The sequence below is a fragment of the Aptenodytes forsteri genome, unplaced genomic scaffold (assembly GCF_000699145.1).
Source record: "Aptenodytes forsteri isolate BGI_AS27 unplaced genomic scaffold, ASM69914v1 Scaffold151, whole genome shotgun sequence".
In the NCBI taxonomy this organism is placed as follows: Eukaryota; Metazoa; Chordata; class Aves; order Sphenisciformes; family Spheniscidae; genus Aptenodytes; species Aptenodytes forsteri.
Genome location: NW_008795939.1, coordinates 4333600 through 4358286, shown reverse-complemented (window position 1 = coordinate 4358286; position 24687 = coordinate 4333600). Strand labels below are relative to the sequence as shown.

Here is a 24687-nt window from a genome sequence, read left to right as displayed (position 1 = left end):
TCCATGTCTTCTTTTGTCTCAAAAGATGCAACACTACCTGTCTGTCTGGCATCTCATGTTAATAGACTGAGAAGCAAGCTGTTGATGCTGGGCCTAGGATTTAGCCACCCAGGCAGACATGACCCAAGCCATGTCGCACAGTGCCCATTACAACGAGACCGCATCCCCAGCTGACCCTGAGGAGTCTTTCTAACAGGTCATTAGGGAGCTGTGGTTAGACTCCCAATCCCATGAGGTGTCATGCAGATTAATGTGGGGTGACAATGTCTTCTCTTCTTTGAAGTGTAGGTGCCAGATGTTCAAATGCCAACTACCTCTGCACGCACCCAAAGACTCTCATCCCATCCTGTGACTTAATTCTTTCTTCCCCATCCCCGGATCAGCTTCAGTGGTCCAGAATAACGCTGTTCCTTGCCATCACCACAGGTTAAAATATAAGGACTGAACTGGTTGCCAGCAGTCCAGGCTCAAAACTACAGCTCTTATTCTGCATTTCCAAATCATGCGAAAGTCTACACCAGGGCCTAGTTTGGCCTCTAAGTATCATTTGCATGCATGCAGGTATGTGAATTGTACACCCAGAATCAAGTCCGATTTTACAATGGATATTTAGTTCCCAGTGTATACATTTGTTATGGGGATCTTTGCTATTTCTAAAAGAGTTTAGCCTTTGTTGTTCCTGAAGAAGAAAAAAAAAATAAAACTGTGAACACTAAAAGTTTAAAGCTACAACGGACATTCAAAGCAGCCAAAGTATGTTACAGTTTCACAACTGCTTAGAGGTCCTGTGATTTTTGAGTGCAAGGAGTCAACACTACAGGGCTGATAGAACCACTTTGCTTACAAAGTGCAGCACTGCCCTTCAGGAAGGAGAACGACAAGTTCTTGAAAAGGTGGATGTTTTTTTCCCTTAGTATCAATGAAGCCCTGCACACCGAAATGTGCCCATGTTTGATGGGTTAAGGACTTCATGCAAGTGGTTCCTGGCAGACATGAACTAACTGCTGAAAACAATCCCATATGTAAAACTGCACCAATTTGGCAGGCACCGAGTTTCCTCTCCTTATACCATGTGCTGACTGATGGAATATGAATCGCAAGAATTAAAGATAGAAAAGATCTATTAGCTCATCTATCCTTCTACTGCCAGGCCAGTCTTACTCCCTGCCATATATTTAGAACTGCTTTTATAAAAGTTGTACACAGATTTCCACCAATTCTTTGGCAATGCAGAAGCCTAATGGCTCCCAAATTAGAAAACCTTTCTTAATGTGTAGCTTTTGCCTAAATTCATGGCATTACCTCCTTGGCATGCCTTTGGCAATTTCTCTAGATGTTTAAGTCTCTTTCTGCATGTTTCCACTTATGCCACATCATTCCTGTCAAATGCCACAGCAACGGAGCAGATTCTCAAAGGTGGCAGTTTTTAGCATCCTCAAAAATTTTCAAAGCAGCTCTACACAGAACAGCGTGGCTGCTGGGATGGATGGTGAGCAGCTATTAAAAGGAAAGGCAGAATTACACAAAAGTACAGGGACAGACCTCTGCTAGTGGAGGCATGACTGAACCATTACTGAGGAACAACAGGCTTTCCTGAACGTTGCTACATCTCATGCAGTCTGTTTATGAAACACTAACAAGAATCTTCAAAGAAAATACTGCAAGTCAAAATTTGAGGTTTCCTCTTGCTGTTTAAACCCTCCTGTAATGGAAACTGAACGATTTCTCTAACTGGGCAATTCTTCCACATTCTGAAAATGTCACGTTCACCCATGGGCAATTGTATGTGTTAGTTACAAGTACACAGGTAGCTTCCTGAGGTAGCCTTTCTGTATAATGTATTTGCTATTACGATTTCCATCTGTTCTTCAGACTGAAGTTGCAGGTCCTGCAATAAATATCCCATTTTAGAGCATGCCAGTTGCTCAGTATGCCAGAAGCCCGGCTTAAAAGACCAGACTCTAGACAGCATACTTGTATTCACTACCTTCCTACCTGCACTCCTTTCCTCCCACGACAAAGGTGATAATGCCATAGAAATTAAAGTACTTGTGTGGCTTATCATTTGCACTGAAGTGATTCAGCATTTGATTTAACTGAAATCTTCAGTTGCTTCCATCCTCTTTCTTCATGGAAAATGTTGCCCTACCTGGCACACAGGAAGGTGAGAAAAAGAAAATCTTACTACTCAGTAGTTATCTCCTAAATTACATGGTGGCCTTGGGAGGGAGGCTCAGAATGGTGGTTTACGATCTCCTGACAGTGTCAGACCACAGCACACCCGCTGGTGCCAGGCAGCAGTCTGAGCATGAGCAACACACCTCATTTTGCTGTTACTGACTGTAAGGCTGGAAATCGATGGTGAGCACTCAAAGTTTATTTTAATAGGTTAACAGCACACAGTACAGTGTCACAGAATCAGAAAAGTAAAAGATAGGAAAGCCATTTTAGTGCATCTAGTCTTGTGCTAGCTTGTTCCCTAAAACATATTTTCTAGATTGTGGCTGTCTCAAATCAGTTTCTTCCACTTTCTTTGAAGAGTTATATCCAATCTATTACCACCACCAAAGCTCTGTCAATACAGCAGTCATCACTATTACTGAGCAGTGCCAGGAATTAAGTTGTATGAAGGATTTTCACTTTTTATGCCTTTGTATGGCCAACAACCCAAAATTTGAAAATTCTTCAGGAAGGAAATTCCAGGACCTGGGGAGAAGAGGGAAGTGTTGGAATGGTCAAAACATCTTAATATCATCCTGTATTAATGTCAATTTTTCAACAGTTATATTGCATTATATATCTATAATAAGGTATATTGTACACATGCTTAATACTTGAAAAGAAAAGTCATTTATGAAACACTGTAGATTTTCAGCTTAAATATTGATTGGAAAATCTTCATATGGTTCAAACATTTTCCTGTTCACTTTTTTAAAGAGAAGTTCCAGCCAGCAAAATAGGCTTGATTTCTTCAGAATTTTGATATTTACACACTTTTACTGCGCATTTTCCAACAGAAAGCTTGTCAGAAATGTAGTCTTGCACATTTTATTTTTGCTTTGTTCAGCCATAGTAAATGCCAGTCTAGATATATGGTAAATACATTCTTATTCTGTTCCTTTCATGTATACCAAAGTACATACAGTGTACGCCCCTGAGTGAACCCCAACATGTTCTGAATGTAAGTATAAATATTTTCCAATTTAGCACATGCATAAACCCATTGCGCACACCTCCTTAAAATATATTTTATTCAAGAGAGAGAAAAACACATCATGTTCTAGCTTAAAAGCAGGGAAGATGCGTGTGAGGGAGTTTTCTAATCAATTCTGAATGGAAGAAAGAGGGGTGCTCTGCTGTCATTTAAAAGACACTTGTGCAAAACTGCCTGTAATGTTATAGTTCCACAGAGACTTATCATGGTTCTAAGTATTAAGCAACGTTTACATTTTAATAACAATTCCCCAAGGGACTGTGACAACTGCTAGGATTCAAAGAAGAACTGCACCGTCAGCCATAAGAAAAGTTCAGCATTAGCATGGAGTCAAACAGTGCTGATGTGGTAGGTTAGGTTCCACCTTTAACTGTTTATACTTACGATATTATTTTTAAGAGAGTCCAAGCAAATCCTATGTTCCTGAGAGAACAGAGAGAAGCTGTAGTAGCCTTGGAGAAGGAAAATTGCCCAGGGTTTTGTTTTCTCATGTCAGTTCAGGGAAGGACAGTAAAGGGCCCTGAACTTTGAAAATGTGTTCATTCATCATACAACAAGTATTTTCAGAATTAGGGCTAATGTTCAATATGAACCAGATACTGCAAATTTCTAATTGCTGTATTTCTCTCCACTCCTCCAACGGAGCCACTCATTACTGAAAGATCCTAATACCTGCTTCCTCTTACCCAGGGAGATACATGGGGAAGATACATGGCGTCTTGATATTTTGCAAAATTAAGTAACAAGGCATCAGCGTACAACATAGTTTACAGAAAGCTTTGTGTCAAGACACTGCAGAACAAAGCTTTAAAGCTTGGGCTGCTAAGCTGCACCAATACGATCTGCGTGCACACCCCATGCACATGTAAAATAGATTATTGCATATTGTGTTATTTTTATTCATTTGTATTTTGGTAATGATGACAATGTGCTTGGCATGCTCTCACCACACACAGAGAAAAGACAGTTTGAACACACACACACACACACACATGCATACACACACGTAGTCTTCTTTCATGCAGTTTGGGAGAGGATTGAAATTGTGGTCTTATGTAATGTATAGCAAAAAAGTAAGCAGCAGCTAAGACAAAAAGTAATTCTAATTCACAATAGTCAAACTCAGCAAATGTGGCTTCTTTTTATTAAATTTTGGTTTTCATTACAAAGAAAGCTGGACAATGAAATGAAGACAAGAAAATTGTAAACAGAGGAAAGGAGTTTGCTCCCAGTTATTACTCTCATCTCAGCATTGGCTCTACCAGTGTTCAGAGTGGCAGCCTGGTTTTATTTTCATGCACTTAAGTTATCATTTTCCTCACAGAGCTGCTGAGGAAAAAGAATTGTGACATTTGTGCAGCAATAATGAAGCAGTGAGATAGATGTCCTTCATTTTCCAGCCATTTGCTGGCAGGCTTTCTGAATTAGCATTAAGGGAATTTGCAGTCTCCTGGCCCAGCAGCATCTCTGAGTACTGTGATGGTGTTCAGCAGTCCTGGCAGCTCAGCCTCCATACCCTGACATGGTCGTAACTCTGGTCTGTGGCATTTTATGGCAATACACAAATCTTGCCATTCTGTACTTAGGCCATAACTTGGAACAGAACTGGGAAGACAACACAACTTTTATTTAGCATAATTAGTCTGGAATTGGTAGCTAATCCTAGGTAGTTTTTTCCCAGATATTGTGGTAATGAAATAATGTTGTTAGACTTCACCACCAGCTTATAGCTGGAACCTTGATGCAAAAAGGCAGGAGTACTCCCAGACTGTTGAATGCCTATATAATTTTATTTGCTAAAGAGAAGCTAAATTCTAGTGTCGTGCCCAGAATTATTCTAGCTTTGGGATCACGTCAAACAAGTCAACACCTCTCTAAAAAGCAGTCTAGAGCAGTTGCAATGAATAAACAGCTTACTTGTGCAAGCCCATTTATTTCAGTGACACCAACCCAAGCCAGCCCAATACAGAAAAAGGTTTAGAGCTTGTCTGCTTTCTTCGGGTTACATCAAGATGATGTACTTCATTTTAAGCGCGCCATCTGAGCAGGCATGCAATGGCGGCATCCTAGTAGCTTTCATTTTACAGTGAGTTAGTGCTTTCAGATAAGGAAGGTTTCCTCTGGTGGCTTCACTTGCTTATAACAGCGCTGACCTCCATTCACGGTGGCATTTTTCTAGCAGTTGGATGTGGGCCATGAAGCAACTGAAAACTGCTGTGCCCCACCAGGATCACACAAGAAAAATCCTGGGAAGTTCTCCTGCCACCTCGTGATCTGACTCCTTTGAACAGCCAGCACCAGTGAACAGCCACAACCACCATAGAGGCAACTCACATTTCAGTCTGATAGTCAGGCAGACGCACTACACACATGGCATGTGTACATTTGACGTGATGTTGATCACTGCAAGCTGGCCGCAAGCCAAGCACTGCGCTAGTCAACAGCTGTGACAGTGGCTTTAGTGGCCACAATCACAGGTTCCTCTGTCTCATCTGCAGCTGCCCAGGAAAGAGCACAAGCATGAAGCCAGGGAAAGAGAAGCCTGGGTAGCTGCTTCAGTGAGGACAACACAGAATAGCTTCCTTTAGCACATTGTTGTTCTGGGAGCAATAAAGAGGCATTGTCAGGGAGAAGCAGCTGGTGCTGCAGACCCAGAGCAACCCGTGGCTGCAGAAGACAAAGATCCGTGCACTTCAGCAACAGGAACATACACACAGGAGACCTCCTGCAAGTACCTATAGCACCTAGAAGTTCATGATGCTCCATTGTTGCCTACAGGTGCTAACCAATACAGTGCTGACAGCCTGACAAGCGGAGCTGTTGTGATGAAGGTGGGCACATCCCTTGAATTACAGATATTGCCACTGCCTTGCCCTCCGCAGTCCTCAAGATTGCTACTCACTGTTTAGATGCACGGTCATTACTGTCTGCTTTCCTATCTTCTGAGTCTTCCTGTTTTCTTCCAGCTACCACAGCTGACGAAGACTTGCTTATACCAGGAAGTGTCTAACAGTCACCAAAGCAGCTGCAGGGTAACAACAGAGCATGCTTTTGGGAAACAGTGATCCCTGGTGTGCAGTATCAACCTCAGAACCCAATTCTGATGTGTTGGCTGCAATATTGTCTGGAGCAGTATAGGAAGCATTGCAGAGGTAGAAAGACACCAATTTTCCAGGCAGTTTGAGGGCAGCAGGAGATGCCACCTCCTAAGGGAGAATTGCTGGGGATACAGTATCAGGGATGTTTCACATAGACACATAGACATTCATTTAGCAAAAGAGGCTTTGACTAACATATTGGGTCACTTGTCCTAGCTTATGGGGTGTGACACCACTAGCCAAGGCCCATGCTCTCCTGGGCCCATGCACCTGCAGTGTGCCTTATTGAGGGTACAGTGGTAGGAGATAAACTTACTGACAAAAAGCTGGTAAGTGTACCTTTGCTATGTGATCTATTTAAGCGTTTTGGCCTATTGGTTCAAAGAAATGGTGGCTACTCTCTGTGGAATACCTCCTCAAATACTTTGTCAAATGGTATTTTCTTAAAAGAATGGAAGAAGAGCTCTCTCTGGCCAGGAGCATTTGGTTTAATGGGCAAAAAGAGAAAATCAAATCACATTTGAACAAATACGTCTGTCTTCCTTAAACTGCAGCTGCTTACATGCTGTGCAAACAGTGGGGGCTTGAACTGTAGGATCAGAGAGTTCTCAGTTTGGAAACTTTAATCTTTGGATTCAAGGTTCCTTGTTGCCTCTTGGAGCCCACTTGAGAACCACAGAGGCTGAAGGAGTTCATGAAGCACCAGCTTCACCTCCAGAGGAATCAAAGCAACTCAGCTTCCATGGGCCACTGTTTTCACTACAGAAGGAAACACTAGCTGAAGGGTTATGACACTTCAAGGTATGTTCCTTGCAGGACACAGTCATTCATGCCTGTCAAAGGGAAACCCTCAGCAAAATTCACTGCCCAGCAGCACCAGCCCTTGTACTGATCCTTTGCAGAGCAGCGGGAAATATCTCACCAGCCCCTAAGTTTGCTGAACGCTTTCCAGTGTCCAGCGCCGTGAAGACTGCCTGTATACACCTCTGATTTGCTATTTCCTTTGAAGCACTGCACCATATAGCTTCACCCTGATTCACTTTGTTTTTCTACTCTCTCATTGCCTCCACTCTCTCACTTCTCATGGTATAAAGAAAGGAAAGTTCATTAAGTGGAACAATGTCAATGTACAAGACAAATATTTCTAATTAAAGTAAATGCAAATGCAAACCTGATTTGTATTTAGCAACAGGGATATTTCTTAACCGCTTCAATACTCTTTGCCTATAATCTATCAGCTGGGCCTAGATGTGACAGTGGGGAGCAGGGTTTGTATGTGCTATGACCGTATCGTGGGGCCCTGGATCCTTTGCAGGAGCCTAGATGAACACCCAGCTGCATGGCAATGCCATGTCAGGACGAATACAGCCCACAGCATCCCCTATGTACTGCTTTCCACACAAGGGAAATCCAAGCACAGAGGCCAGAATGAAATCACAGCGCTGTCCAAGAGCTCCACTGATCTAGGTGATCATAGGGTCAGGACCTGGGAGGTAGACCCCAAAGGACATTTGCTCTGCAGGGTAAACATAATCTCCATTACAATGCCGCCTGTGTAGTGCCCTCAGCTCAGAATGGCGCCCCTTCCACGCAGACTGTCCACTCCGTAGTCTCTGCATCTAGGTGGGACATCTGATACAGTTACCACTGAGCTTGTATGCTCTGGAGCAGTATCAGCTGCCTAAAGCGATCACACATAATATATTATTAATATAGATGAAAGAAACCTGTTGCTTTGCTTGACAATGCCTCTTCTTTTTCCCAGCTACTATTGGAGTTTCTGAGTCACAGGTTCTTATGGGCAGCTGTTCCTCACACACAGGGTTTTCAGAGCCTGCCGCTGATGAGACTTCAGGTTAATGTAAAAGCAGTTAGACACCAAAGAGGAGGAAGTAGAAGAGCAACAAGAAAGCATGCTTTGTTAGTTTATTTATCCACAAGATCTGCTTCTGCAACGCCTTCCCAGTTCCCTGATTATAGCAATTTTCCTTCTTCAGCAATTCTTAGGTTTTGCCTCCTTGCCCTGCTGCCTTTTTGATGGTCCTCCATGTGCAACCCCTCCAAACCCAAGCCTGCCTCCTTCATTTCATCGTGCTCACATAGGTTACCAAACATTTTTTTTGCAGATGTGCACCGTTTAGCAGCAGTGTTCCAGGAACACTCTGATGCACTTTGAATGTAAATTCTGCTGCTCATCATTCTGATTTTATGATAGCAAAGCCAAACACAAAAAACAGCAATATAGCAGCTGGCACTTAGGTTAAACTAGGGGAATATGCTGCCTACATGCAGATCTTTTTACATCAAGGCAGCTTGAGTTACTATCAAGTAAATTCAGCATGCACAAAAGTCCCCAGGTACAATCAATATTGATCCACAAAGTTAATCTTTCCTTGTTGTGCTGTCCATGCTGCTAGGATCTGGTCATACAACACTGAAATCAACTGAAAGTATTTATTAAGAGTTAATGAAGACCAAATTCTATCACAAAATTGTTCTTGTGAAACAGAAAAGGAGGTCAAACGTAAATGCAGACCTACAAACCCACTTGAAATTAATCATGACTTTGCACATAAATCAGCCATCACGCTATTTGCACATACTGTCATAGTAACTATCCAGCCTACAGCAGCACCACCTACAGATTTTTAACCAATTTACATGAAATACACATTGCCCATGTCATTGTTAATGTCCCTAGCCTACAGACATCCCTGAAAATTCCACTCCTCTCCTCCAGACTAAAATTAGCTACAGATATCTCCCAATTTGTTTTTGCTCAGTAAATGCCATATATTGTGAGGAAAAAATATACTGTATTGGACAACATATTGTGAAGCATCTATATTGTTTCACTGATGAAGAGCCTTCCCAGATGACGATGAGAAGCTTTAACGGTTAAAGCTCAGCAGAGGAACTGATAGATACGTGGAACAAAAGGGTGGGTAGTTGAGCCACTCTCCAGCACCCCATTGCAGGTAACTCCAAGTCTCGCTGTATATTGGGTGTGGATCTCTGAGCTAGGCATTTGTGCTAAGCATTTTATCTATATGGAGAAATTTATGGGTCAAACAATGTTGGTATAATTATCTCAGTAGAGCTGTATCAGCATAAATCCTTGCATGAACACTCTCCTTCCTGACTAAGACTGCTCACATGGGGATTTATTCCAGCATAACTACAGCACTATAATTAGATCAATATAGTTCTACTGGTAAAAATTCCCATCTAGAAAGCGCTGTCAAAATTACTAGAAGAAACAATACCAATTCACCTTCATTTGTTCAGCCACATTTCTTCACTGCTATTTTTGTACATAGAGAAAGGAAAATAAATTTATTCTCTGTATAATGCAGAAGGGAGAATTTTTTACGTTGTCTGGTATTATACCTTTTTCTGTGTCAACAGTAATTGCTATAAAACTTCATATCAATAATATGGTAGTATAATGTAACTCAGAATCCAGAGAATCAAAAGGCAATACAGACCCCCCAAAAGACTCAATAGAGCTTGGTGAGCTATGATTAAGGGGGAAAATGGCAAATTTCCCATTTGCACTAATTAAATGTAATCACAGCTGACAAGTAACTGTTCCCCCCAGGGGCTTACTGAATCTGTTTGAAAGCTCTAATTCCAGATTAAATCAAAGTACAAACAGTTCCAAAAGGCATCAGAGATAGCATGGTCACTACTGGAATATTAAAATATAACATCAGCCATCTGACACAAATCAACTGATTTCTTATCTGGCCAGTTCTTGTCGTGATGAAAACCTTGTTCATTCAGTTCAATACCATTCTTCTCCTCTGCCTGCACTCAGTAATTTGCTCCTTTCTCCACAGCCAGCAACAAACTGTGGAGGTGGAACAATGAACTCTTTCATGGCAAGAAAGAGAAGAAAATAAAACCCCTTTCACTGGACATCTTTTGCTCTCGGTCTCTCTCTTTTCCTGAGACAATGGCTGCCTACGCATTTTCAAAAAAGAGAAGGTTAAAGAAGAGATTATTAAAGTTATAATGGTCAAAGAGGACACCCTTTTCATAGCACATCTCTTACCTATACTGTTTCAACATTCAAAGAGCTAGATCCTTATCAATTATAAGCAGGCACCACTTATAAGTGCTGGAGGATCTCTGCAGGCACTCATGGTTTGACACCATCTCTCCTTGTACACTATGAGACCTCCATGCTGCAAGTTGCTGCAGTGGGACGGGTGCGTACGCCCCTGATGGGGACCATGGATGGGCTGATGCAGGCGCAGGACTCTGCCATGCTGGAGCACAGGTCTGGGGAGTGAAGCCAGCACTCCTCACCTCCATGCACGCATGGGAAAGCCAGCATAGCCCTGTTGCACAGCGTATGGAGTGATGCACCGATCAGATTCACTACAGCGGCACAGTGAAGGCGTCAGGCTGGGCAGAGCTCCTCCTCGTGCCGCAGCACAGTCCATTTGCTTGGCTTGCCAGACCCACTCTAGTGCTGTCACCATCATCGTAAAACATCCCCAGCCAACATAAGTCTATGTTGGTAAAACTGTAAAGCAGAGACCAAACCAAGCACCAAGGTTCCCCAAAGCTGCTGGTTATCTCCCTTTAAGACATTACCCTAATAATTAGTAAAATCAGTGGAGCTCATGGTGGGGAAAGGAGTTTGCCCATGTGGAGCAACTTGTGACACTGCAGCTTTCTTCTCTCTTTCAGTGGTGCACCAAGAGGTTGAATAATGATTTCCATAAGGATTCCTGGATTTCTTTTAATAGGATCCCAACAGAAGCTTACGGTTTTAATTACAGCTGGTGGAGCCGAAATCTGTATTCCATCCTCTCGACCCCAAAGATCTTTCCCCATGAGATTTTTATTTTAAAAATATGTTCTCATTGTTCCTCTGAGTCTTTTCAAATGCCTGCCCTTCTTTAAGAACAGTGTCCTAGGCTGTCTCAAGGGCTTTGTTTAAATACTAATTTATTTTCTCCTCCAACATATTCTTTTCATTAGAAAAATACTTTGTCATTTACTACATGGTCTGGGTCCTCTGAGGAGTTCAGCAGCTCCTGAAAAGTGCGAGTGCTTAGCTCCTCATAGGGGAGGCTCAAGACAGCATCCCTCAGAGAGAACTGAGAGGGAACTGGGAAAAGGCTGAACGCGATTCCCATCCAACTGAAAAGCTATTCATCTGCTGCAAGAACAAAGGCTGTGTTCGCTGGCAGAACAAACTGAAACTAATCCAGTATTTTGGGTCTGGAACTTTGATTCTTCTTGGAGCATCTTCAAATTTATATTCAGCCTCCCAGCCTGGAAAAGGAGAGGAAAAGGGCGAGCATTGTATGTCATCCAGGAAGAGGGGCCAGTAGCCCAGGCTGCTTCACACATCTCTGATTTTGCTGTTTAGCATTTTAGGAAACTTAAGTCTTGGGCTTCTACCGCTACCAGTCACTCCTTTAGTTCAAACAGATGAGAAAAGTGTTAGGATTCCTTGTCTCTGCTAAGGACCCATATGAAAGGTGGTCAGAAGAGCTCAAGAAGATGATTTCTTCAGCTTAAGGGGTGACTTCCTTTTTAAAAATCCCAGGAAATTACATCCCCACATTTCCAGCTTCCTCAACACCATAAGAAAAGCCTGATGTGAGAGAAAATTTAACAATGCAAAGCCAAACACTGAAAGGTTCATAAATGTTTGCATAATGGTAGGCAAAATTTTGAGTAGAAAAAATGTATGCAACAATATAATTAAAGCTGCTAGCATAATGCATAACCTCAAGGGTCCTGAACTAAGGCTGGCCCAGCAACCCCAACTTTTAAATACTAGGTTTCACAATGTTCATGTTTCTTTCTTGGAGCTTTCTGGACTGCAATGTATCCACTGTCAGCTTTGCTTGTGGCTGTATGGAAAGCATCATTTTTTTTAAAAACTGACTTCAAAGACAACCTTGAAAAACATGGATTTTTAAACTACTCTAAATAATTTTGTAGGGAAAAAAGAAAGTAGCAACTTACATTAATTTGCAAAGTTTCCAGTTCCATGAAGTCTGCCTGTTCCTAAAGTCGAGCAAAATGCTATGGTTACAGTGACCACGAAAAGGTACACTGATTAGCACTCACTTTTGAATTTCATAAAATAACCACAAACCTTCTTCCTAGAAAACGTATGTCTTAACTCCCAGTTCTTTCATTGAAAACCTAGTCTGGTTGCTGATACCTGGGAGCCACGTTTCCAGTACAAGAACTTCTCCTGTAAGCTCTTGTCTTACTTAGCAAAATTCTGCTGAGCTGATGAATGAAGCCACTATTGCTAAACAACACCAGAAGCTCCTCACAAATGTACCAGCATCTTCCCTCCTTTCTGCAGAGGTGAACATGCACAAGGCTCAGCAATTCAGCAAAGGGACTCTGCTACAGTAAGATGGGTGATTTCTCTGTAATGCACATCTAACACAGATTCACAGGCATATCTCCAGCTCTTTGGTTCCTCCTGCTACCAAATTCAGGAAGTTTGCTTAACAATCCTTGTTTCCATCCATGGGATTTGCTAGCCTGGTTGTAAGTCAAACTCTAACATGCAGAGATCCTACTAATACATAATGACATAATATTTCCCATTAAGTTACTCAGCAAAAAGAGAGAACCAGCTGATGGTAACACTCACAAACTGGACATTGCCACCCATGATGGATCTTAAAAAAACAGGTCAACCTGAAATACTTTGAAAGCATCTAAAACAAGTGCAAGACCAAAGGTCACAAGGTCAGCATGCCTGAGTGTTACTACAGTGTTTTGTCATTTGTCACTGGTTTGGAAAGGCTTGTTGTAACAGCTGGGTGATTTCAGGCATGCAATGTGACTTCTTCAGGATAACCTTTTAATCTCATGAGCTTGATTTCTTGCAGTATAAAGTAGCTTAAAATAAAACACAAAAGCAGATTTTCAATACTTAGATCAAACCACAAGCTTCTCTAATGTGTGACAACTTTTTCCCCTAAAGTGCTAGGTCTATACAGAAGACCGAATTTTGTGTTGTTTTAATGATAGCAAAATTCCAAAAAATAACTGCAGGACATATCTATTTTGCTTTCAAATACAATCTGAAATCCAAATTTCCCAGTTAGAAAAAGATTAGTTTCAGGGTCACTGAGAACTGAAAAAGCATGAAAATTAGAAAGTGTTCATGTAACCTTAGAAAAAGCAGATGAAAAAATATTTAGTGAAACACTGGAGTTCCTGAGCCAAGGGAAACTGATGAAGATAGCACACAGATAATTTTCAGAAAAATCAAAATTGTTATTAGCAGATGCTAAGATTCTTCAGTGGGTGATAAACACTAACATAGAGCTCCTGTCCATTCCCCCAACCAGTTAGAGTTCATCTTATATCAGACATGAATCAATGTGTGGATTAATGGTGTCGTGATCCCCAAAGTTAGAATATGCTGTAAGGCTTCACCAAAGTTTTTCATTTCAGTAATATAAGCAGCACCATATACCAAAAATCATGAATATTGGGGGAAAAAAAAAAAGGTTGTCATCTTTGGAGATGTAGATGAAAATCAACACATTAAAATCTGCTGGTTTAGGTACTCCAAAATTTAATCTGGCCTAGTAATTTGCATTGCATGTCAGACATACAGTGACTCACAGTAATTACAGACATGAAGACAGAAACAGAGACTATTTGCAAATTGACTGCACATCAAAGGTGAATATAAACCTTTGCAGCTGGTTTGTTCTTATCATTTGACCCTTTTGGGACTCAGTTAAATGCACATTTTAATAATACCGTGGTTTCTAGAAAGATAGTCCACAGGATTATTTCTGCCACTAGCCCCTTTGAGCTGCCAGGTAACTCCTTCAATTGACAGGGTGTGACCAGAGCCCCATACGGCCCTTTTGTCATCCCTGCATTACTGTGCAATAGGTTGGCTTCCCCTGTGCTCCACCTACACACTGATACCATTAGTGATGTAATTTAACACTATTCTGAACACAAAAAGGCAAAGAGAGAGACATTTTTACACTCCACAATTAAAAGAAGGAATAGTTAGATATACCACAGTCACATGGGGATGGGGCTTGACGTCCAGGGCTAAAAGCAGGAAAAGAAGGGAGGGTGACAAATCTTCCCAAAAGGCATTTCGGATGTGAGAGTAGTAAGGAGTTGTATCTTTTCTCCAGAATATAACAGCAGGTAAAAGGTAGGGAGGAGAAATCAAGCAACGTGTCATACAAAATCCACTGCCTACACTGTGAGAATAATTTGAAATTTTGATTAGGGGAAGAGGAGCAAGCAGAGTGTCCAGACACTGGCACCAGGTAAAATGCCAACCAAAGGCAAACAAACACAGCGCACTGGGCTCTGCGTATCTCTTCTCTGCAGTTTGAAGCCTGTAGCCGGCCAGCAGTCCATTCATTTCCTTTAACAAAAGCCACAGTTCATGACTGTAACCTCCCCAAAGTCACTAACCCCCTGGCTTGGCACAAGCACTTACAAGCGTGACCAATTTTACAGTCGAAATGAGCAGAGTCCTTGCACAAAGGAGAGACGGGAGCCAGAAGTGTGGAAAGCCTTCCACTACCCTCCTGCCCAAATCCAGACATGAGAAAAGGCGGTGTGTGCAGACAAGCCAACCTTTTGTCTGCTTTTGTTCCTAGAACACACATCAGCGCTGCTACAAAACAGCTGCAAGCTGGAAAAGGACTTGACACATTCACATTCATCTGCTCAGCCAGGAGTCAGGCCAGACGCACTCACTGATTCCTGGCTATTTAATAGCAGCAGCAAGGCAATTGGAGAAAACCAAAAATCAGTGATGGGCTTGAGTGTACACTGGCTCTCTCTTTATAAAGGGTATCGTAAAATAAATCAGTTAAGCAGCGGATGTGCCAAGCTGAGTTTCTAAGTCATAAGCTACAACATTTTCATTTGGTGCAGCTGGTTTTTAATTTGTCAGTATTTCTGCTAATTGCTGCAGGGCTGCTCTAAAGCCTGAGTAGAGAGCCTTCATACAAGTATGAATGAAAGCAAATACATTGAATGTGTGAGTTAAATGGCAGGGTTGTTGCGATTTCTGTATCACAGGAGGGGGACATGGACAGATTTGTCATGACCCTCTGCTATGGAGGACTGCAAGACTGTGAGAAGATGAGAAAAGAAGTAGATGGAGTAGTAATGCTCTGGCCACCACATGAAAGTGGGGCACAAATCCTGGGCAGGCAACGGCCAACATGAGAAGGCAGATGACAGAGCCATGCTTTACCTCACCACTGCCTTTCCATGATCCTATTTTCACTAAAGGTTTATGGGGGACACATCTTAGAAAATCTCCATATATCATCAACGAAAAGCTTCTGGTACACTCCCAAATAGAGAGGTCCCAAGTCACTTGGGCCATTCTCAGGATCTCCACAGAAATATCACTGGTATCATACTTGAAACCTTTCCCAACTTACCCCATCCCTATTTCCCATGCACTAGACTCATCAAATCTAGGCCCAGGCTAGAAACCTAAAAAAGGATTTATTTTCCACTCAGTGTAGCTCAGTCAATACAGCTTAGCACCTTTGAGAGACTGCTAAAGCCTAAACTGAAATAAAGCCAGCTAAGCTGGTTAGGATTTTCCCATTGTGTTGTTGAGCAAACAGAGGAAGAGCTGCTCAGGCAGGACCTTCCCTGTTGCTTCTATAATACTGCCTTGCCAGCCATATAAATCAAATCTCCGGCAGGCGGTCACCAAAAGGTTGCCCTGGACTGACTCACACACAGCCTTGCCAGCCATGGGCAATCCCCTGCTTGTGCCCTGGCTGGCAGCAGTACTTACCTGCACCCACAGAAAGGTCTGGCTCCTCTTTCTTGCCTTTTTGCCACAGGGCAGAGTCCCAGAACCTGAATTTATAGCAGAAGAAACCAATATAACTCCACACAGCACTTGTGTTAATTTTGCTGTGCAGAGGGAAGTGATTGATGCCCAATACTCAGCCACAAAACTTTCTTCTAAGTGTCTGTTGGAAGGGCAAAGTGAGATATTATGACCAAAAAGTTCACGCCAGTGTTGTTTTCCAGGGGAATTGCTCTGAGAGGCTGAAACTACAAGCAAGAGTCACACTAGGAAAATCTGTAGGTAGAATTTCTACAGATTTTGTATTTTCCTGTCATTACTACTGTTTCGTTACTTTATATTCCTTTATAATTTTATCAGTAATGACCTTAATGCTTGCTGCACTTAGACTAGCAATCTTCAAAATGTTCTGGGATAGACAGCCTCAAGTGTAGAAGGTAAACACACTGTTTCCTTTAATAACAAAACATTGGTATTTTTCCCAGGGTATAGCAAACAGAAGCAGAGAATGACAAAACACGGATTATAATCTCCTCATGGTTCGGATGCCCTGATGCCCTGGTGTCCTGAGACTGTTAATGTCATTTTCTATGCTTTGGCATCTTTGCATCTTTGGTGCCTTCCTTTGGAAGAAGTACTTATCTTCATTACCTGTTAGCCATAAAATCAGCCTCCCCGAAAGAGAACAACTGGTATTTGGTATCTTCTGCCCACAGGTATTTCCACAGGTTCCAGTTAGGCTCAGTAAATGCTGCATTTATCTGACTTTGGCCCTCTTCTGTTGTCCTAATTGCAAGTATGCAACACTCAATATTGTTTATATTTTGCTCCAGTACAGTCAGTGAGAGTTTCACCATCAATTACAAAAGGAGCCAAGTTACATATGTGATAATATACCAGCCCCAATTGTACTCCTCCATTGGCTGTCATCTTTTACAATTATTTCTTAATCTCAGTTACATCATTTGAACTACTTTGGGGTCATCATTTTGAGACTGAGGACAATCACATTTATGTTTGTTTTGGTTCTTTGAACGACACAGCCAATTTCCTACGTGCCCTCCTTCCCCCCCACCCAGCTTTGATCCTACCAATACTTGGCTTCAATTCCACTTTCCTCATTATAGCTCTAATATTGATAACTATGCAGCATAACTAACTGGGCCATGCAGGTCAACTAACTGGGCCATGCACTTTGTGCCTCAAGTGAAGTGGGCCCCCAAACTGAACCCTGGACCTCAGCGCATCGTCCCAGTTTGTACCTGATGAACAGCCCTGGGGAAGAAACAGAAAGTGGCAGATATGACCTGTTAGCTGGCCACGTTTAGGCAAGTAGAAATGTTTAATTAGTGGATTTCCTGGCAGACTCCCAGTCTGCCTGCATGCACCGCACCACCTCAGTAGCACAGGGGTGCCCAGGTTCCCTGTCCTATCTCCTTTCTCCCTGGTAAGCCCATCCCACACGGCAGCACTTCCACTCTTAACTCTCTTATTTTTTTCAAAGATTTTGCTTTTCCACTGACATTAGTAAAGCACTTTTGATCTCAAATGGTTTCTTAATTTTCAAAGGACATGGGAAGAAGGTTAAGATTGCAAAGTGAATCAAAACAAATTACAAGATGCCAGTGGTAAATCTACAAACAGGTTACAATGCAGACATCTCTGTCTTTGCCAGAGAAAGCTTCCCCTTACACAAAGCTTGCTATATTATCCTGACAAATCACTCCTGTTCCAGCAAAGTACCTCTGGCACTAGTATAATAAAACCTCTCCCCTATTCCTCTTACAAATGAAAGAAGCCACATGGATAAAAACATAGTTTTGTCATTATAAAAGTGCTGGCACCACAGAGTAGCACGGATTCAGTCTGAGATAATACCGCCAAGACACATCTGTAGCATAAACTTGCCCCACAGTTATCTAATCACTAATTTGGCTAAGAGGCAGCTGAAAAATAGGGTCTCAGCATTAGCAGTTGTACCCGCAGACCTTATTAACGGGCTGTCTACTTAAATATCCACCAGCTGTTTTTATCACTTTCTGTGGACTGGAGCAGTGAAGAATTCCCAAGTATAAAGCTATCAGTTTAAAAAAAGAAAGATGACACAAATATAATCTTAGATTATTAGTTATACTTTAGACGTAACTTTCTTTTTTGCTAGTGAAATCAGACTTCATGGAGCTCTTCCATACTCCGTATGTATCTTTGTTTCATATTTTATGAGCTGTAGTAATCATTTTCTTCAAAACACTGCTCATAGGTGTATTGCCTTTGTCTTGCAAAAGCTGGTTCCTTTGTAGCAATGGAAAGGAAAGAAATGTTTTCAATATTAAACTACACTCTTGGGTGTAATTATGCTCTACTGTGCTTTTCAAATGTTGAAGTGATAAATCAAGTGAAATGGAAAGATGTCGGTGAGATAACTCACCTCCTTCAACAAATAGCTTGACTACTAGGAGAGAAGGGAAGAGAGCAGGTTAACAAGATGACATTCAATTACTTGCTGAAAACTGACCACTTAAGAAAGGTACCTGATGACTGGATCTCTTCCCAGGAAAAAAAAATAATATTAGTTTCTCTTATGTGCGCCTAGTTGCAACACACTGAAAAGAAGGCTTTGTTCAATGTGTACAAAAGGACCTGGCACAGCTTCCTTCTGATGAGATAGAGAGGAGGTCTTCTGAAAAAGCACTGCAAATGTTCTGGAAGTGCCATTACCGTGACCTTGTGGACACAAAATTGGATGGACAAGCAAGGACCTCAATTTCCACAGGACTGAGAATCCAAAGCCCCAAGAGTTCAGTGCAGTCTGACAAATCTTCAGTAAACACCTCGGTGGCTATCTAGCTTTAAAATCTGCCTTAGTCATAAACCATGAGACTTAAAAAATAAAATGTGATGCTAAAAACAGAGGGTAATAGGAAGGTTATCAACAGTGGAAATCCAACAGAAGGAACAATGCTAAAAATTCAAAAGTTCATAAAACAAGTAAATTAAGCCCAGGTACTGAAAACCTAACAGGATGAAAAGATGTATAGGATATACAGGATGCTTAGACATACTGCAAAAAGAAGCAAGAAAAGATGATTATAGTCTGACGAATGAATACTTCCTTGGAGTTCTGGTAAATTATATATTTTCCCATATGGACAAATCTTTATTACACAGCTGCTTTATTATTATTATTATTATTATTATTATTATTTTTTTTTTTTGAGAATAGGACCCTCATTCACTGCATGCAATGGACAGTTCGTGATAAGTATGCAGCTGTGCCGTACTCTGGTTCATAATAATTTTCAACCGGTATTTGCCTTATTTACTAAAAGCTAATGAAATACTGCTTTTTAGATATTCATTTCTTCCTGGCCTTTTAAAATTATTATTATTATTATTATTATTATTATTATTATTATTATATTATTATTATATTGTTGGAATGTTAATTTAACAAAAAGCCAATAGGCATTTTCAGGCCTATGATGACAGACTATGCAAGACCACTGATGGGCCATGGTGAATGAAGCCAAAGTGCCTGGGGAGGTATCACTAGCGTTGCTCAGGATAGGTCTGGAAATCTCCCTTAGTACTTCCAGACTGAATGCCAGCTCTCAGAGGAGATTCTCCCTGCCTCTTCAGCCTTCAATCTCCAGACTATCAAGTGATCAAACTTATCCAATGGCAGAGTAACTAAACTGTCCAGTCTCTGCCAATCTGCACAGTAAAAATAGTGATCCAATGCCATGAAGAGACTCATTCGTACCAGTAAATTTGCTTCTCAGGATTGTACAATGTCTAGCAACAGATTTAACGGAGTTTCTGTGAACTAGCATGGGCGGGCTGGGCTCACCTTTTACAAGGAGGAGTACTGTGAGTACTGAAGCAGTCTCCTAGGAATTAAACAAATCGCAGGGCACCAAGGCTCCTGGGGTCCTTCTTTGATTTTCCCACTGTCATAATGTGTATCCTTCTCCTGATCTCTTAGGTCAACATGTTCAACTAAAGTTAGGTACATAAATCCATATTTAGGTACTGACCTGCTTTCTAGAAGTGTTCAGTGTAATTCCCACTTTGATCCCAGTACAGCAGGCCCTCTTCAGCGGAGGAGTGAAATGCATCTTCTCCCTAGCAGCTGGGGCTTTCTAAAAGAAGAAGTAAATGCAATGAGATGATCAGCAGGAAAATGGCTATGCCTTTTATGTGACAACATTATAGACCAATGTTGCGATCACTGGCTTTTTTTATTATTTCTGATTAAAATGCAAGGAAGCATGCAGCATTTCCCAAAATGGCAGGACAGTCTGGCAAGTGAACCTGGGTAGACAGTTTTCCCTGCTGCATCTGCATGCCCTTCTGTATCATCATTGTCTTATACTCAAGCCTGGGTAAACACTATCTTTATTTTTTTATAAACAAATTCTCTTTATTATTTTACTTGTAGTAAGAATATCAAAGGGAAAAGCAAAAGTTAGAAACTGATGCCATCAGATACCTGGAAAGGGTCAGGAATGCATAGACAAAGAAATCTCCTACTGCTGAGAAATAAAGAGGCAGGTAACACGAAGTTTTCTCTAGGCTTGTGGTGCCTTTGGAGTATGATGAAGGAAATGCTTTCTTAGATTTGCTAATTTTGCATATTCATTATGTTTCAAACTGCATTCTCAGCAGCGGTTGCGTGCTTTTTCCAAAAGGAAAAAGCTTTTACTTCTGGAAATGAAACACAACTGATAAACTCACGTCTTAATGAAAATTACCTGCATTTGTTTACACTTACAAAGCTTTTAAAGTAGACTAAGTTACAGAGAGTATAAAGACTTGCCAAAACAAGCAGACAGACACTTGTGAAAAGAGTCTGAGGCAAATGGCTTGTGAGTGGAAGATCTTAATGAATGTTTTTAAATTCACAACTTAAGTAAACATCTTCTGTGGCTCCACAGCAAGAACACTGGACTGGCATGCAAAGAATTCATTTGCAGAAGCCCAAACTGGCCACTACATGAAACCAGCGGCTGTTGAAATTATACTAATACACATCTCAGTTTTCCTGAGTTGCTACATATCTCTTAAAAGTCACAAGATTTTCAAAAGCTTTTAGGAATTTTGACTAGATGGATCTCTAGGTGTCATACCTTGGATACCTTGAAGGACACATTAGGCTCATGTTCAAGGTTTGGCTTACAGGAACTTTGCCAAATCATCTTCTTTAAAGGATATCTCATTCTGGGTACCCACCAGACTGCTAGCTTCTCTGGAGAAGTAGTGTTTTAACCTCTGTGTGAGTTACAGCAGAAATACTAGGGGATACAATGGAGGCATTTTAGCTTTCTGGAGTGCTTGCAAATCTAGTGTTACCTATAAATTTGGTGTTATCAGTTAATGAAACTCTACTAATGAGTAACTATGTCGTTACAGAGAAATGCCTATTAAGTCCCCTTAAAACTGCAATAGGTGCTACCATGCCATTTCACATACATGCATACACTACAGCACATCGAAGTACTATAACTGCATTTTCCACATGCCACAGAACATTAAAAATCCAGAATAAGCAGGATCTCAGAACAGTGTTAGCTTTTTAGTTAAAAAGGGTGCATGTATGCTTTCAGTTTCACAAAGCAACTTTTTTACCAGTGCATTCTGAAGGTGATACGCTTTATACAATATAGACCAAATTTTTGGTTGGTCCTTACTGTCCCAGAAAAGCATTTTAACATAAAAAACCCTAGGTTTGCAGAGAGAAATTATGTGTGTACTAATCACTTTTCATCCAGTTTTGCAGGCATGCATGTATTTGTGGGCACCATTTTTAGATACCTGAGAATTGAACCAAAGCTCAAACTGCTTTTAAGTTCCCAGTACTGAAGTAGTCTCTCCTCAGTGCAAAGATGTAAACAAGAGTGTGTATTGATGAGAAAATCAGCCCCCACTCTGTTACTTCTCTTAAAACACGTATTATTTCTATTTAAATGTATGCCCATCTTAAATGTCTGAACATGTTGTGGTTTAGTTTATTTTGAGAGCACACAAGTATTGCTTTTAAACTATTTATTTTCCTTTGAAGTCAAATTATATTTATTATTTTACTTTGTGTAACAAATACTATTTTTTTTTGTCTACAAATTACGTGGATTTTTATGTACCCATATCTAGCTTATTTGAGATCCAAATAAAACTATAAATAACACATAATACACAATGTAATTAATGCTATTAAAGAAAATAATAATATGAATAACTCTTAGAATTGGGGGCTATCGATAGCTTATCCCACAAAAGGTATCTTTCACTCTCAGTGAAAAGTTAGCATAATTCCTATCCCTCAGTTAAGCACTGTTGAAAACTTAAGCAGGAAGCAAATTTTCAAAGACCAGTAACTCTGAGTAATGCTTCACATGATCTATAGTCTTCTGAAGTTAGCAGGACTCTTTCTTATTCCTGTTACTGGGGAACATTTTCATCCTGATACACAAGTTTCAGCTATGCCTTTAAAACTCCAGCCTTTTAAATGCTCCATATTAGTCATAAAATAAATTTGGCTTCTATGCACCCAACACCCTGGAAACCCGTTCATTACAACTTTGCTAGTATTGCGTGAGTCTCCATATGGCAGCAGATGTAAAGCTTTTTCCATTCTATTTCATTGATCCGGTCTTAGCTCCAAGGCATAAGAATTCCTGGGGCTCTTTTGTGTGAAGGATCTAAGCAGCTTAAAAGGGTAAATTTCTTTTATGGTTCCACCCATTCACAGTCACAATTTTCATTCTCTGAGGAAATTTACTATAGGTTGGTTTTGACCCAATACTATGGCACTCATGGGCTTCCCATAGAACAGCACATGAAAGTCTTGGGATATAGGGAATGGAGATTAGAAGTTATTTTCTGAGCAAATCGATGAATTATCCCTGAGCTCTTCCCAGCATCAGAGAAAACAAAAATGGTATTGTTCTGAAAACTCCTGTGAGGAGAGAGTTAAAGTTGTGTTGTTTGTGGGGTTTTTTTTTTTTCTTCCTTAAACTCAATGAGGAGATTCATAGACCATTACCAGTGGTGTCCTGCCAAATATTTACATCTCTGTGGTAAGCAAATTATAAGCCACATATCCAAATTAGCTCAAAAGAATCCCACTCTGAAAAGACAGAAAGGTGACCTGCTCCAAATGAAGTCCTTCCCTTAGTGCAGGAGTCTTTTTATGTCACACAGAAATCTGAATAATTGCTGTGCCCTGAAGAAATTATTTTTCATATCAGATATGCCCCAATATTGGTCAAAAAGGGTTCATTTACATTTATGTCAGACACAAAGAACTGTATTAAGAAGGCAAACTTTGTCCGTAAGTAGAGCTGGGTCGCCTATCAGGGTCTGTACAGCTACACAGACTCAAAGAATTTGGCCACCACCAACTGCATTACACGAATCAGGACATTACTCTGCTTATTGAACAAACAAGCACTGCAGATCCACCTGCTTTCATAATGCAGCTTCTCTGCCTACCTCAGCCTTCTTACCTCATCATCTATCAACACTACAGACACAACATCCACTTGTAAATACTTGCCTCCTTTGTGAAAAATGAAAACATATTTGTTGATTCACCAGGACTGAGACCTGGTCACGCTTCAGGCTTTCTGTATCAGGATGTGTGGTCCATACCACACCACAAGTACAGTTTGATCTTTGCTCACGAGATGCCCAAAAATACAGAGAAATCTGACAAGGAAAATGGAGGCAATGTTTCACTGTCAGATTAAATAAAATAGCAGATTGAGCAGGAATTCCCTGCAGCCTGAGTGACCATATCTGATTCCTATTTAAATGTAGAAAAAAAATCTAGAAAATTAAGATTATCAAGAGAAGTGGATGTACACCACCAGTACCACAGTCTTCTCAGGAAAATCATTGTGAGGAAGATACATGGCTGAACAATCATTGTGAGGAAGACACGTGGCTGAACAAAGCAAACAGTCTGTCCTCCTGACCCATTAAAAATAAAAATTAAAAAAAAACCCACACCAAAAACCCCAGCAGCCAACAGATGCTTTTGTATAATTTGCTAACACTTCAGAATGACATCTTCAACAGTGCTCAGCATTGCCATAATTCTGCTCTCACCCCAGTTTACAGTAAGAGTACATAAAAGTCACTGGAATTTGTACTTTTGACTGTGATGCAACAAGAATTAAAACCATGCAGAGATTTTCTACTTTTCAAATGTTAGTGTTTCTTAAGCACTTTTTACCAGTTATCGTTCAGCTATTCCGAATCTTTACTGATGTAACTACAACCAGAATTGGGTCCAAGAAAATGAAAAATTGAAAAAGAAGTCTTTAAGAATTGTGTATTTACCTATGTCATTTTTCAACCCAAAAAAAAAAAAATTTCACAAAACCCTAACCTTTCCCATCAGGAAATTGACTGAGAATCTGATTTATCTCCCACATACACTTCTGATACAACACAAGGGCTTTTCTTTTTTATTTTTTTGATGTGTGTATTTAAGTGTAACACGCTCCTTTTTCAAAGAACTCATAGACAGCCAAGACTGAAACAGA

At 40.8% G+C, this 24687-nt stretch overlaps 1 long non-coding RNA gene across 1 annotated transcript; it reads right to left on the bottom strand.

The window, feature by feature from the left end:
• Positions 1–2355: 2355 nt before the first annotated feature.
• LOC103903958 lies at positions 2356–20269 on the bottom strand. Its single transcript, XR_657871.1, has 2 exons — positions 20176–20269; positions 2356–2706 (listed from the first exon to the last, which is right to left on the bottom strand). It is a non-coding gene; the product is annotated as an uncharacterized LOC103903958 (long non-coding RNA).
• Positions 20270–24687: the final 4418 nt, after the last annotated feature.